The sequence below is a fragment of the Oryx dammah genome, unplaced genomic scaffold (assembly GCF_014754425.2).
Source record: "Oryx dammah isolate SB20612 unplaced genomic scaffold, SCBI_Odam_1.1 HiC_scaffold_2, whole genome shotgun sequence".
Classification (NCBI taxonomy): Eukaryota; Metazoa; Chordata; class Mammalia; order Artiodactyla; family Bovidae; genus Oryx; species Oryx dammah.
In genome coordinates, this window is record NW_024070186.1 from 102,470,734 (window position 1) to 102,479,381 (window position 8,648).

Genomic DNA, 8,648 nt, shown 5'->3' on the forward strand with positions numbered 1-8,648 from the left:
TCTTCCTGAATGCAGAGCTAATCAAGTTAGCCTCCATATGAAACCCTTCAATGGCTCTCATTACACGCAAGATGAAATCTGAAAAGTTTCTGGTGATTTGCTGGTGACTCATTTTTTCCAGCCTCTCTCATCCTTGGCCAGTTCCCCAAGAGTACTCTTGTCTTTCTGCAGTGACACTGCAGTAACTCTGCTGTTTCTTGCACAGGTCAGAAAGTCCAACCCCTGATTTTCACCTCCTAATCTCCTTACATATCTTCAAGACTTAATTTAGGAAGCATTTTTCTCTAAAGCTTACCTCAATTACCAAAGCTGAGACTCTATTACTTTGGTCACCTGATGCGAAGAACTGACTCCTTAGAAAAGACTCTGATGCTAGGAAAGATTGAAGGTAGGAGGAGAAGGGGACGACAGGGGACGAGTTGGTTGGATGGCATCACTGACTCAATGGATTTGAGTTTGAGCAAGCTCCGGGAGGTGGTGAAGGACAGGGAAGTCTGGCATGCTGCAGCCCATGGGGTCACAAAGAGTCAGACATGACTGAGTGACTGAATAGCAACAGCAGGGCTGGTTAGTCAGGTGGTTGAATCTAATCACAAGTCCTTACAAAAGGAGAACCTTTCCTAGCTCTGGTCAGACAGAGGGAGAGAGAGAAGTGATGGGGGGCACAGGTAGGAAAGAGAGAGAAGTGATGGCGGTGGGGAGGGGGGAGGGAAGAGAGAGAGAGGAAGAGAGAGGGGGAGAGAGAGTGAATGGTGATAGCTAAAGGGGCAGAAGATGCAACATTGCTGTTTTGACAATGGAGGAAAGAGACTACGAACCGAGGATTTCCTGAATCTGGGAAAGACAAGGAAACAGATTCCCACCAAGACTGCTCTGAAAGAAACACAGCCCTGCTGACATTTGATTCCTGTGAGATGGGTGTTGGACTTCTGACCTGCTGAGCTGTAAGATTATAAATTGATATTGTTGAATCCTCTGTTTGTGGTAATTTGTGACAAAGGCAGGAGTAAACTAATGCAGTAAGATAACACCTGTTGCGCTGGGATGATTTCACTGAGGAGGAACACTTGAACTGAGATCTAAGTGGGAAGAAGAACTCAACATTGTGAACCTCATGGGAAGAAGAGTTCAGGTAGGGGGAAATGTAAGTCTCTGAGGGTGGGGCAGACTTGGCATGTTTTAAGTCATGGTGAAAGCCAGTGTGACTGGAACATGTCATGGGAGGGAGCCCAGGATGAGGTCTGAGCTAAAGGCAGGTGCAGGCCATCAGATGTCTTTTGCTGCTGTAACTTCCAATGTGGTACTTTCATTACCATAATGGACACATAAGGAAACCCCTCACTACACTTGAGGCCCTCAAGATCCTGTAGAGCAGGGACTGCTCCCATTCATCTTTGACCCTCAGCACAAAGTATTGTGGTGGCTCAAACATGAAGTGAAGTCACTCAGTCACGTCCAACTCTTTGCAGCCCCATGGACTGTAGCCCACCAGGCTTTTCTGTCCTTGGAATTTTCCAGGCAAGAGTTCTGGAGAGGGCTCAAACATAACAAGTCATAAATGTATGACTGTGGGGTCAGTGTTTGAGATTCTTCAGAAAAACAGAGCATTAGTAAGATTCATCTCTGTTGTTTTGGAAATATCCACACTTGGGAGCTCCCTAAGTTTAATTTCTTCCTGCTAGTCATCATTTGGGTAACCATTTTATGGTACATTAAGGGAAAATAATCTGTGTTGGTATGTGAACTAAAAAGCAGAAATTCAGGTGATAAAACAAAATTGTTGACTGGGGCCCCTAGGGGAAGTTTCTTCAACACTGTTGTCATAATCAGGTATATTTTTAGCTTAAAAAAGGTACCCCCTGTGTGCTGATAAGATGAAGAATTTTCCTTATAATTAAACCTGTTTTGGAAACCAAAGTGGAGATATGTGCATTCGATTACCGCAAGCATATATTTGTAGAGCCTATTAACGTGCCAAAAGCTTATCTCCTGCAAGCCCCACTCCACGCCTCTGAAGTCGGGGCACTTATCGTTGCTGTTTCACAATGGCAAACTTAGCCACAGTGGGGCCAAGTGATGCAACCAAGGAGACAATGCTAGAAAAGGAGCTACGGCCCAGGGCTCTGGCTCCAGAAACTGTGCTCTTCAGTGTGTGTGGCAGGTGTGTTAGTCGCTCAGTTGTGTCTGACCCTTTGCAACCTATGAACTGTAGCCCACCAGGCTCCTCTGTCCGTGGAATTCTCTAGGCAAGAATATTGGAGTGGGAAGTCATTCCCGTCTCCAGGGGATCTTCCCGACCCAGGGTTTGAACCCAGGTCTCCTGTGTTGCAGGAAGTTTCTATACTGTCTGAGCCACCAGAGAAGCCCACATTCTTTAGTACCAGACTGCACCCTCCTCATCCCCCAACAAAGGGGCAGAACCAGGATTTAAACTTCAGGCCCCTCAAGGAAAATGTCAGAGAGTCTGTGTATGATAAATTTAAAGAGTTTTAAAATTTCAGTGACACCACAAGTCATTTTTTTTCTCTTTAGTTATTGCCTGGATTAAAGATCATTAAGGAACTTTTAAAAATGTACTTTTGATGGAGTAAAAGAGAGTAGATCTAAGAAGACATACCTTTCCTGAAATTGTCTGTTAAAAAACCATTATGATCAGAAGGAGAAAATGCAGCTGCTTTGTCACTGTGATGGATGATATAAAATATTTTGAATTTATATAATTTATTTTATTTTTACATATGAACTGCCATCTAAGACAGTTCCAATTTGTGATGTAATCTCCAGACATTTATTTTTTTGTCTCTAATTTAAAGGAGTCTGGCAGTATCTCTGCTTCAGATGGGTAGTTTATATGTTTAACCAGTCAATGTTAAATTACTTTCAATAAAATTCATTCAGGCTGTCTCTATCATTGAAGGTAATAGTGTGAGATATATATATATATATATATTCTCTACTGGTTCTGTTGCTTAAGATGTTTTAGATCAATTTGAAGAAAACAAATGGAATAAGTAAAATCAACACATGAAAATAAATAACTTCATTTTTAATTTGTTCTATATGTACAGTACTCCCATCCATTAGTCTATTTAAATTATAATGAATTGGCACAGGAGGATGGATGTCTTTTGAGATTGGATCTGCTGTGTAGATGAAACTAAAGGCCAGAAACGGAAAAAAATATATTATTGAGTTCTTAGTTCTCTTATTGATTCACTGGACAGTATGTGGATAAATTATACTGCATCTTATTAGTTTGTCTGACCACTGATATAAGAACGTGCCTCAATCCGTTTGTGCTGCTATAACAGAATACCATAAGAGATTTATTTCCCATAATTCTGGAGGCTGGGAAGTTCAAAATCAAGGTGCCAGTAGCTTTGGTGTCTGGTGTGGGCCTTCTTCGTGGTTCCTAGATGTATGCTCTAGGAGCATCTTGTTGTGTCCTCACATGGCAGAAAGGGCAAAGGAGCTCTTAAGGGTCTTTTTTATAAAGGCACTAATCCCATTCATGAAAGTTCCACTCTCTGACCTAATCACCCCAAAGTTCCCCCTTCCAAACACATTACATTGGAAATTAGAGTGCAATATATGTATTTGGGGGGAGTTACAAACATTTGGTCTACAGTAAAGGGTAGCAGGAAAATCTTGTGTATACCACTTACCTCCTTGATAAGCATCTTCCTGCTGCTGCTGCTGCTGCTAAGTCACTTCAACTCTGTGCGACCCCATAGACGGCAGCCCACCAGGCTCCCCGTCCCTGGGATTCTCCAGGCAAGAACACTGGAGTGGGTTGCCATTTCCTTCTCCAGTGCATGAAAGTGAAAGTGAAGTTGCTTAGTCATATCTGACTCTTAGCGACCCCAGGGACTACAGCCCACTAGGCTCCTGCGCCCATGAGATTTTCAGGCAAGAGTACTGGAGTGGGGTGCCATTGCCTTCTCCAAAGCATCTTCCTAAATAGTACCAATTTATTCATCAAATTCTCACTGCATACACATCACCATCCTGGATATTGGTGGAGTTACAAATATAAATCTCTTATAAATCTTGATCTTAAAAAGCTTATACTACAATAGTGTAATAGTATAAATTTATACAAAGCAGTATAAGTATATACTGTAAGTATAAAATGTAGCATCACAGAAAAGCTGTTATTATAAAGATGACGTAAACATACTACTTTTATGCATCCTTTGAAACCTGAATCTAAAGCTATCTCCTCAGTGAACATTTGCCTGATTCCCCCAGGCTGAGTAAGCTGTCTGTCCTTTGTGTGCACATGGTTTGTCATTTGAGTTTCTGTAATACATCTGCATGGGGCTTCCCAGGTGGCTCCGTGGTAAAGAATCTGCCTGCCAAAGCAGGAGACACGGGAGACGCGGGTTCGATCCCTGGGTCAGGAAGATCCCCTGGAGGAGGAAATGGCAACCCGCTCCAGTATTCTTGCCTGGAGAATCCCATGGACAGACAGCCTGGCGGACTGCAGTCCATGGGGTCGCAGAGTCAGCTGTGACTGAGTGACTGAGCACACCACAATTCATTTGAATAAATACAATGGATATTTATCACTTTTCCTGAATATAAAGCTCTATGGCGAAGGGACTATGTCTCAGTCCTCTTTGTATCTTTACTTTGACTAGGCCAGAGAGAGATGGCCATAGTGTTTGTTAGATAAGTAAATAAATGAATCAATAAATTATGCAAAGTAGCAAGAATATTTCAGGGCAGTAGAGGAAATAAATAGGAGAGAAGCCAGACAGACCATGGGGAGCTTTGAGTTCTGGGCAACAGAATTCTAGAGCAAAATTGTGGTAAGTGAAAAGAGCATGAACTTCCATGTAACCTTTGGCAAAGTAAGAATAGCTTACTTAAGAGTAATAGCTAGCTTTTACTGAGTGTTTGTATACATGCCAGGCAGTGTTCTAAGTGCTTTATGCATACCATTTTAAGTATTCCTCACATTAAGTATGTTCAATTACTCCCACATTACAGAAGAGAAAACTGAGGCCCAGAGAGGTAAGTTACTTGCACAAGATGGCATAGCTAGCAATGGTGAAGCCAGCATTTAAGTGTAGACATTCTACCATTTTAGAGCTGCCTCTAAGTTAGCTGTATCAGCAGAATATATCTACTGTTACTGTTAAGTCATTTCAGTTGTGTCTGACTCCGTGCAACCCCATAACCGGCAGCCTACCAGGCTCCCCCATCCCTGAGATTCTCCAGACAAGAACCCTGGAGTGGGTTGCCATTTCCTTCTAAGCCTTAATTTTTTTCTTTAAGGTAGGATCTGCAGGACCTGCCTTATCAGAATGCTATCCTAATTTAATACAATAAAGTATATAAACTGTCCAGTATAGTACACAAGAAAGACTATGTCAGTAAAAAAAATTATTTTCTCCCCTCTTAATCAGCCAAAAGTTTTAAAACAATGACAGGGTTTTTTTGATATATAACAATATTAGAGCCATGCTTCTTATGAATTGCATTGAGGAAGACTTAGAATTGTTTCCTTGGACTAGTTTAGCATTGGAACATCTAATGGGAAACCATATGAAATAGCATTTCAGAAATTCTGGAGGGCAGAGTATCCAAGAGACCACCGAAAGGATCAATCTGATTTTGGGCATATTGGTTAACTGGTTCTATAAAAAAAAATGCTGAAAACCTAGCAGATAATGTTTATGTAATGAGAGTGAAGTTGGTCAGCCTCAATTTGCACCAAGGTCTCAGTGGAGTCTGAATTTAGTGGTAATATCATTACTGATGGAGAAGGCAATGGCACCCCACTCCAGTACTCTTGCCTGGAAAATCCCATGGATGGAGGAGCCTGGTAGGCTGCAGTCCATGGGGTCGCTAAGAGTCGGACACGACTGAGCGACTTCCCTTTCACTTTTCACTTTCATGCATTGGAGAAGGAAATGGCATCCCACTCCAGTGTTCTTGCCTGGAGAATCCCAGGGACGGGGGAGCCTGGTGGGCTGCCGTCTGTGGGGTCGCACAGAGTCGGACACGACTGAAGCGACTTAGCAGTAGCAGCAGCAGCATTACTAATCAGTTCCACTTAAATACTGGCTTTTTTAATCAATTAGACAAAGAGAGTAAATAAACATGGTTCCCTTTAAGCCCTAAAATGAAAACTTTCTAGTTAGAAGAATTCAGAGTCACCACAGCATATATGTTCCTAATGCTGCACTAGAACATGTGAACACCCCAGCCACAGAGGCCATGTAGAGTCTCAAGAAGTAAGGGAGCGGAGGGTAGTCTCTGATCCTCTCTATTTTTCCTGATATTGTCCAGATTGCTTTAGGTTGTTCTGGACCTTTAAAAATGTTGAGAGTCTTCAGTCTTTAAATAGGCAGACTTTTACTTAAGGTTTATAAATTAGATACAGACTTAAAAAATATCCCCTTTCCCCCACCAAAAAAAAAAAAAAATCACTATGTCAATTCACATGCCATTGGGAAAATAATCAGTTAAATGTAGTCAACCAGATAATTGGTATCTCAATATAATCAATTTCTTTAAACACTGAATTCAGAGTAGTTGTATTATAAGCCAATTTTGTATGTGGATGCTAAATATGTGGTATCTGGGTTTTCTTAAAACCTGTCTATACGACTGACTACTCACTTCCTGCTCAGTTATGTGGAAGTTAACCACTAGATTTCTAGATAAGTTATTTTAAGTAGACCTAGGTTTTCTTTGTAGTTCATTTTCTGATATATTAATTTGTAATGATTTTTCATAAAGTTATCTTTAAATAAGAAACCTTCTTTCCATGCTTGTTTGATCAGATAACAATCTAATTGTAGAATTGTTTCTTAATGTTTACCTACTTCAAAATCAACATGGTAGCTAACTTATAAGTTCCCATTCTTAGTGCCTCACAATCCACCAAGATTCTTTATGTTATACTGAATAAAATGAATCAGAGTCTTTTTCTTTTTTCCCTACCATATATTGCTCCAGTCACAACTGAGTGTGTGTGTGTGTGTGTGTGTGTGTATGTGTGTGTGTAGACAATTTAATCACTTAAAGTAGGTTGTAATGGTTAATATTATGTGTCAACTTGGCTGGGCCACTCTGCTAAGATATGCCTTCGAACATTATTCTGCGTGTTTCAGTGAGGGTGCTTTCGGATGAGATTAACACTTAAATTAGTGGACTTTGAGTAAAGCAGATTGCCTTCTGTAACTCATCCAATCAGTTAAAGGCCTGACAACAGGCTGACCTCTCCTGAGCAAGAGGGAATTCTGCCAGCAGATGGCTTTAGGCCTAGGACTGCAAGATTAGCTCTTCCCTGGTTTTCTAGCCCAGTGGTCTTTAGACTTGAATTGTAACATTGATTCTTCTCTGGTCCCCAGTCTGCCAACCTATCCTATAGTTTCGGACTCTGCAGCATTTGTAAACATGAGTGGATTCCTTAATCTCTTTCTATTTATATACACATTCTATTGATTCTGACTCTCAGGATCCCTGAACAATACATACACGTTCTCTACTTTTTTAAATTAAACAATGAAACTGTAGAACTTTGTGGTAGCAAAATGTATGTTATTGTTGTCAAATTTATTTCTTACTATAAAACCAAATGCTTTATTTTCTTTCATTTGGCTGTGCTTTGATTAAAAAAATCTGTTTATCTGTATTAGAAAAGGATAACAGTTAACATAATAAATTATGCATTAGCTTCAAATTTCTCACTGGAAATATCTCTAAGGGATAGGATAAGAAATGTGGAATACTGAGTAGTTGCTGGTACCCTTTTGGAGAATAAAGTGCTGGGCAGCATCTTTACAGTGCAGCTCTTGGCATCTGATTTTTGCTGCTGAAAAAATGTTCAAGACTGTTTTAAGACCATTAGATCAACTATGTTCTTGCAAGGATGCTTTTATTTACCAAAAGATATCCCTGCAGAGAACAATTGATGCAGGTGTACAGAGAAATGGACTTTTGAAGGCAAATCCACTTATCTGTGATTTGGGGGAGTGTCTTGATGATTGGTTATATCATCTCTCAGTACATCTTAAACTAGACTACTGAAGTATTCCATGGATATATGGGAAACTATAGGATAAATGTAGTCCACTTTTCTGTAGAGTCAATTTTTCAGCTTTATTGGAAAGATGAATAAAAGCACATGACTGGTAAGTTTAAAATATTATTTCTTCCTTTTTTAAAAAAATAGCTTCAGAACATTTATTAGTGGTTACTAGGGGCTGGGGCGTGGTGGGGATGGGGAGTGACTGATAATGGATGTGAGACTTCTTTAAAATTGTTGTTTCATATTGAAACAATCATAAATACATTATAAAGCAGAATACAAAAAATGCACAAATTTTACAAAATTTCTAAGGAAAGTGGGGTCCACTGGATTCCTAGTCATCATCTATTTCCCAAAATGAGTTAAGATTTTGTTCTCTATTTATTGCCCACAGCAGTACAGCTTTGATTTTAAAAAAGTATGGTCTTGGAATAGATTGGCTTTGTTGTTGTTCAGGAAGTGACAAATATTGAAGAAAAGAGGCGAGGACCAGCTCCATGTGAGAGATTCCATTTCCTTCCTTGAATGGAAAGTGAACTAACTCTCCCCCAAAAAAGGCAGTAGAATGCAGGAGTTACCAACAGGAGGTTTGTTTTGTTTT